We start from the raw sequence: 8,237 nt of genomic DNA, 5'->3' as shown, positions 1-8,237 counted from the left end.
TGAATTCAGCCAGCACTCACTTCTCCGGTGAGAGGACTAATGATCATCCCCTCCGGCCCAGCCACTGATTCTCATGAGGCTTAGGTGCATTTAACACTTTTGAAAGAATTTTGCCTTTCTGTCAGATCTGGCTGGAAAAGATTAACGGTGAGAAGTTGATGGGGGGAGGGAAGGGGGGAAGGGGGCTGATTTGATAGACAGACAAATAGACAATGTGATTGCATCAGTGCCATTTCCTTAGGAAACTGGGCTAAAAATAAAAGGCTTTATTTGCCCCTGGGAATAAAGCAGAAAGTCTCTCACATCTTTACAAAACATTTGTTTCTATGTATACTTATAAATAGTCAGGATGAGAGAGGAAGTTTGCACTGGATTTTGAGCAAAGAAGTAAAAGGAAGAGCAGGAGGTGTGTGAATTTCAAAATCAAGGATCTTTTTAGGCATGCGACAGCACAGCAACGAACGCAGGGTCTTGTCCACCAGCGCCTCATTACCCAGCTGTATGCATTGCTGGCCTGCAAGCCAATGGCCCGTTGGGCAAATTTTCACCCCACCACAGAATGAATGCACTTCTTCTGTGCCGGTGACGGATAACGTGCTTTTAGACCAAATGCTTCGCACACTTTGAAGTCAGCAGACTCTGTTGGGTGCAAGTGAGCAACACGGAAATTGCTATGTTTGATCAGATTTATGGTCTAGATATTCCTGCCTGAGGGTGACCGAGACTAGCTACTTCCGAGGAAACACTCCCCAAAAAGGTCTCATCCATCATTAATAGATTGTGTAAGCTGAAGCAGCACTTATACGCCTTCTAAATTTCTCCTTTCCTGCATTAACTGTAGATATTTCTGTGATTGTTGAAAGTGTCGTATGTCTCCTTACAACCTTGGCCTCGGCGACAGTCTGTGGCAGTAAGTTCTTTTTATGTACGCTGCATATAAAATGCTTTTTGTTTACAAGATTGGAATTTGCTGCCTTTTGGTTTCATGGAACTGGCAGCATTGTCGACTTGTGCTTTTATAGTCCTGCTTAACCGACAGGGAACCAAGTAGTTGCACATCCTCTAGAAACTCCTGACTGTTGCAAGACATGAGTGCCGACATAACATCGAAAAAAAGAGAAAGGTTCATACAGCAGGAGCCGAGGGGCACTTCCCTCACAGCGGGCTGGCAGCACAGAAGCAGTTGTACCATCCGTCTCTTTTGCTTTTTGCACTACCTTTTATTTTTTACTTCAATGTCTTCTTCCTGAGACATGCTAGAATTTCCACTACAGGGGTACTTTGCAGTCCCAGCAAACGCTGTACTGAGGGCTGTCACTAGAGGCAGTCCTTGTCCTGAAGAACTTCTGTTTAAAATATGAAAGACTAGGACGGTCTGGGAAAAAGGGATGCAACACACCATAGGACAAGGAACATGTAAGACAAGAAATGTATATCTTGCCTGCAGGTATAACAGGAGCTCTTACTAGGATTTAACCTCAACTCAGCTTCAAGCTTGATCTTGCTTCCCCAGGGGACTGAGCACGACTTTAGGGACAGGACTGATCTGTCCTAACTTAGAGGTCAAAAATGAGACATCTGAGATAATCACCCTACAACCCCTTTGCAGTCAGCCAAGAGAATTAGGTACTTCTAGGAGACTGTTCACGTGTCCTATCTTAAATAAAATTATAACAGTTATTTCTTCTGTCTCCAATTATAACCATCTGAGATTTCTTCTCAGACTGGTTTTAAACCCATGCTTCACTCTACCGCTTTCAGCAAAGTTACTCGTTAATACCACTACATATTCAAGGTAGAATATTTTTCCCATTTCCAAATATGTTGACCAAATTAAGATGGTCTTCTTGATCATCTGTGTCACTAGTTAAAAGTCAGTGTTGCTGGTATGGGCAGAAATAGAACTTTACTTACATTTTAATGACAAAACGTGCCTACGTCTGTCTTAGGTACCTTATTTGTTAAATGATTTTGAATTTCTTAGGCATCCTCTGCCTCTTAATTTCAGCCTAACTTGCACATTGGGAACTACTACTAATTCAAAAAGCATCTTATATTTCAAAATCACTTCCATATTCTCAAAAATATTCGCACAATCTTGAAAGCAAAGCACAGAGATTGGAAAAAAGATGCACAAAATGGTAATCAAAGCAGCTGATTTTTTTTTTTTTGAAGCTCAAAAGCAGAAACCCTGTCTAATTATACTCAACTTCAATAGTGTCTGAGTCATGACTTGTCAGATGATCCTCTTGGTTGATGTGGTTACAAACCAACAGCTGCACATTGGGAAAGCAAGCGAACTGAAGACCTTACAAAAGCATAAGTCTTCCTTGCTTCCCTAGTCCTTTGCTTCTCTTTCTCTCTACCTTATGTTCCGTCAACCCATAGGGCAGAAACTGTATTTCCTGATATCTTGGCGCTGTCATGCACATTCATGTTGCTGTACAAATAACTCATGTGTAAAGAAAATGAGCGATGCTGTGAAAAGCCAGAAGGGTAAGGTTAATACTTGATGTAAACTTGACTTGCATTCATTTGTTATAAACACTCCCTGAAAAAAACACGTCACAGCACCAGAAAAAGAAGATCTTTACTTTTAACAGAAGGAGCTATAGGAAAACATATGGCTGGTGCAGCCTGGCAACCATAGCATCATAGAATGCTTTGGGTTGAAAGGGACCTTTAGCGGTCATCTAGCCCAACCCCCCTGCAGTGGGCAGGGACATCTTCAACTTGACCAGATGCTCAGAGCGCCGTTCAGCCTGACCTTGAATGTTTCCAGGGATGAGGCCTCCACCACCTCTCTGGGCAACCTGTTACAGTGCTTCACCACCCTTACTGTAAAAAATTTCTTCCTTCTATCCAGGCTAAATCTACCCTCCCTTTGTTTAACACCATTGCTCCTTGTCCTGTCACAACACGCCCCCATCTTTCCTGTAGGCCCCTTCAGGTACTGGAAGGCTGCTCTAAGGTCGCCCTGGAGCCTTTTCTTCTCCAGGCTGAACAGCTCCAACTCTCTCAGCCTGTCCTCATAGGAGAGGTGCTCCAGACTTCAGATCATTTTTGTGGCCTCATCTGGACCTGCTCCAACAGGTCCATGTCCTTTTTGTGCTGACAGCTCCAGAGCTGGATGCAGCACTCCAGGTGGGGTCTCACCAGAGCAGAGCAGAGCAGAGCAGAGGGGCAGAATCCCCTCCCTCGCCCTGCTGGCCACGCTGCTCTTGATGCAGCCCAGGATACGGTTGGCCTTCTGGGCTGTGAGTGCACACTGGTGGCTCATGTCCAGCTTTTCATCCACCAGGACCCCGAAGTCCTTCTCGGCAGGGCTGCTCTCAATCCCTTCATCCCCCAGCCTGTATTGATAGCGGGGGTTACCCTGACCCAGATGCAGGACCTTGCACTTGGCCTTGTTGAACCTCATGAGGTTCACACAGGCCCACTCCTCACGCTTGTCCAATGCTGCTGTTAGTTTTATGAACAAGTAGCCACACATGCAGGCTGGTCAGGGCACTGTATGGCTGTGCAAAAACTTCTCCTGAAAACAAAACTCTCCATAAGGTGTAACTACTGAGTTATTCATCAAAAGGGAACAGTTATCTCATGTCAATGTATATGTTTGCTGGTTTCATTTTTCTTTTTTTGTTGCTTAAACCACTCAGCCTGAGTGAGGGTGTCCCATAACTCGGGTATCTCCCACCTAGAGGGCATCCTTGGGCAGTTTATTTCGCTGTGGAGTTAAGGCGCTGCATTCTCTGATGGCACTGACTGGATCTGGATCATTAATATCCTCATCATGACCAGAGCAGATAAGCAAAGCTGTGTCTGGATACAGCAATTTTGTGGGTTTTTTTCCCTTTTATTTCCTTGTACCAAGGATTACGGCTTGCTTGTTTTAAGACACTGAAGATGTGGCTGATTGCAACAAACAGATTGTGGGTGAGGCGGGAGATTGTGGAGGTTTTTTAGTAGACAGATACTGTGTTGCATTTGTCTTGGCTTTGAATCACATTAAATATACACACTGTTAAAAGGCTACTGAAATGTTCAAATGTCCGTGTTTCAAATGAAAATCAATAGCATGCTATTAGGCTCATTATACTGCTGTTATGCATCATTAAAATGTATTTAAAAGCTTTCAGCATAAAACAGGAGACGGGATGAATAACAAGACACTTTGAGGACGTGCAGCGCACTTAGAAGACAGTAAAGACTCAGGCACAAGAGAAACTTTGTAGGCACTTGGAAAGAAAACTCTGCAAAGAACTCACTGGGTGTTTGAAACATATGGGAACATGAGAAAACGAATGACGCAGAACTCAGGATGTAGACAAATGAGTGGAGCTGCATCACTGCTGCAGGAAAACAAATTCATGAGGTATATTTAAAGATACTTTTATAAATGGGTCTTTGCAGTTGGAGGTTCTCTCTTCGCCTGGTCTACATATATATCACTATACCACAATGCTCAGTGGTGCCCCTAAAAATACTACTGACATTTTGCCTGCTTGCTCAAAAGGTTTGCATTAGGTCCTAAAAGCATGTTTAAAAATTAGCTTTTCCAAGCATCTTTCTGGTCAAATGTCATGTTGAAAAGTGTCATGTCATCAGATACTCTAACCTACTTCTTCCCCATCTGAAACAGACTTCTAATGAGAAACTTTTGGTTTAAGACTTAAATGAGTATGTGTTTATACATTAATAAGTATGTGCATACACAATTATATATACATGAATGAAACAGAGCTTCTTTACTAAATTTCTGAAATTTGCTTTCTAAAGGGAAAAAATACGAAGAAGTGACCCTCCCAGCGGCTGGGGTTTAAGTGGGCAAGAGGGACAACAGATTTCCAGTCCCTACACACACGCGTTTTTATGCTTCTGTACCTGACGGTCACTGAGCACGTGCTTGCCTTGTTGCCGGAGCAGGACTAGATCGCAGACCACCATCTTGCATCTCACTACTAAAACCATCAGACCCTGCTTTTGCTTTCTTTCCCTTGCAGTGAATCTTTAATCCTTGTAAACAAAGTAACTGTGGCCAGAGGAGACGAACACTCCCCTCTCCTCCTAAAAGCCGTAGCCTGGGCTGGAGTTTAAAACCCTATGGGCAGAAAGAGAACCTGAATCTCCCATTTCCTGGACAAGAGCTCTCTAACCAGCTCTGAATTATTGAATGCTCTTTCAGAAGGTGGATTGCAAATCTGTAGCTTAAGCATAAAGTCCTTCCTCCTGCGATTTTATCTGCATAGGTTAAAGATTCAACTGAAATTGATTTTGGATGAAAACAGAAACATGAAGCATAAACCAAGTCATCAAGCCAGGGAACGGAAATAGTGCCATTTGAGCCAGATGTGCAATTGCATAGCTCAAATTATAGATGCTGAGTGCTCAAATTGAAGTTCACAGTGAAGAGTTCCCGAGCAATGCATATACTGAATGTTTTCACACAAAACACGTGCTCAGCTATTCTAGAATAACAGATGGATTAAAAAAAATCCCAGTCTGATTAAAAAGTAAGAAAAAAGGACAAATGAAAATATCATTTTGCTTCAAATCATTTTTTTTAGGACAAAATATTTCCGAGTTATCAGGGAAGGGTTTCCTAGTCAGAAGTAGGATCTGCGCAAAGATACATATGCAAATAGCCATACTGTATACTGCTTTTATGTGCCAATATGACCCTGCTGGAGTTTCACCATTTATTTTAATCAGGGCCAAAACGTCATCTCTTCTGGAAGTGTCTAACACTCAAGAAACCAAGTGAGCGGACTAACGTTAATTTACATGTGTGAGCATCCGCCATTTGAAAACTGGCTTAAAATGCAGAGGTATCACTAAAATTCACAGTAGTTAGAGAATTCAGCAACAAACATGTTTATTTCTAAGCCACCTAGTGCTCAGCACTTATGAAGCCATTCATGCTATGATATTTTTGGTGTTTCTTAAGTGCTCTTCAAGATGTATCCAAGAACCCTTGGCATCTTTGAGGTCTGACTACCCAGGGAAGATGCGTTCTCCTCCAGTTACTCAGGAAGGCTTTTAGGCATTGTTAGCGTGCCAATACTGTTGATTACTCCAGGAATAACAAAATCTGTTTCTGCACTGGTGGCCCCATCTTGTGTTTTGAGTTGAAGAGATGAACTAGGAAGAAAAACATGCAATGGTCGCTAGAAAGACACACATGAAGAGATGCACACTCCTTCCTCTTTCTGGTATGCTCCTATTTAAAATACACTGTAGATGGGATGGGTCGCTTAAATTATTATGCAAAGGAATTTGTGTACAAGAGAGAAGTCTCATGAGAATAAACAGAACAATCTGGAAGTGCTTTAATTTCCCCTTTGACTTTAAGGTGTGATTTAATTCCTTCCCACTGCATCCTTCCCAAATGAAACGTGGGATAACAGATATGCTGGTGGGAGTTGTTTCCCGAGTATTCAGCCTCTCTGCTAGAAGAAACTCAAACACTTGCTGCAGAGCAAGTCAATTTAATACATCTTCATTGCCACTTCTTCCTTCTCCTTCCAAATGCTGTCTTTGTCTATTGCTCCTTCATTAGCAGATTTTTCCTAGTGCCCAACCATGCAGTTCGTGTTCCTTGGCTTTCATCTAAAATACAACAGCAAACAATAACATAATCAATTTTAACAAAGAAAGAAAGAAAACCAGCTTTTACAGTTAAATTACATGGCCTTTCCTTTAGCTCAGGAAATCAAATCAAACTGAATGTGCTCCTTTGGTCGTGGATCTGATTTCCCAGTAACAATTTCTCAAAGGCTGGTGTTCATTCAAATACTAAAACAACTGCATAATAACGGTCAAATCATTTGAAAAGGTTTATTTGTATTTGCAAAGGTCACCTGCCGAGCTAGATTGTCTGTGCAACTTTCAGTCTGGAATCTAAATTAGCATTTATGAGCCAACAGGACAGAGTCAGACAAGAAGAATGAGAGCCAGTAATTTAAGCATAGCCTCAACCCCTTTACCCCTCTTTAGGAACTCAAAGCCTGATTTTTACTGAGGTTCTTACTCAAACCCAAACATAAAGAATGACGGGTATATTTTATGCTTTTATTGACCATTTAATAGCTACTCTGTAAGCCATCTAAAAGAAACGGAATATGCTCAGCCTGCTCCCAGAGGAGCTGTTCTGCAAAGGCAGAAAACTGAACCCTTCCCTTTACACTGCGAGACTGTGCTGCAGTGATGTATCTCCTGCGGAACCCGAGCCCCCCAGACCCACTGAGGTAGCTGGGGCCCCAACCTTCCTCCTCGAGTGTAACATGACCCATTTCAGAAATCAAATCTGGCTGAGAACTTGTGTAGTTGAGCCTGCACTAATATAGTTTCTTCATTACACAAGTTTTGAGCCCAAGAATACCCAACACGCTCACACGCCCACAAAACATAGCACCCGGTGCAGTTACAGAAACCCTCTTTTTCAGCGCATTTACTACACTTCCTGCCCCAGGAGTATTTTATCCCCCTCTTTTTCTTAGATTAAGTTTTTTCCCACCCTGAAACGTCAATCTGTTTTAAAATCATCGTGACTTCAGAGTTCCCTTTGTCAACTGATCCTTGTGCCCGTCCCACTTCCTATAAAGTACTCCATCTTCTAAACCGTTAGCTTTCCTGCTTTAACCTGAAACCTTTCAATTTGGATAGAATAATTTCAGAGGGCGGCATTAGCCACATATGAGTCACACAATTTTTTTGCTATCATCTCAGTCATTGGGGAAACTTTTTATTCGTCTGAAGTCCATTTCTGCAATTCTACATCCATTATTCCAGTAAGTACATTATCCAAGAGTGGCTTACATTTCTGAAATTTATAGGAAAAGAAGAGGCAGCTTTCTCTCTCTAACCATGTTTCTTCTTTTTGCCCTGCTGTCTTCAGCAGAGCTTGTCATTAGGAGCAGGCAGTACGAAAAAAGACCACGTGGACAGAAGCACCACAGGTCTATTTGACTGTGGATTAGCACTCAGCAAACCGTCCCTCAATTTCAGGCACAAATTTAGGCGTGATAATTTCCAACCATAAGCTTCATCCCAAAAATAAACACATATAACTTTTGCCAGCACACCAGAAAATGTGCTGGTTAGTCTGAGGTCAACCGGTGAGCGCGACGTACAAAAGCGTCACGGAAGGAGGCTATAGGAGAAAAAGCTAAATTAATTCTTTGCACCTCCACATGGGATCTTGGAGACGTTCCCAGACAAGAACCTTTACGGATGGG

The sequence above is a fragment of the Opisthocomus hoazin genome, chromosome 1, assembly GCF_030867145.1.
Source record: "Opisthocomus hoazin isolate bOpiHoa1 chromosome 1, bOpiHoa1.hap1, whole genome shotgun sequence".
NCBI classification, from domain to species: Eukaryota; Metazoa; Chordata; class Aves; order Opisthocomiformes; family Opisthocomidae; genus Opisthocomus; species Opisthocomus hoazin.
This window is presented reverse-complemented; position numbering follows the sequence as displayed.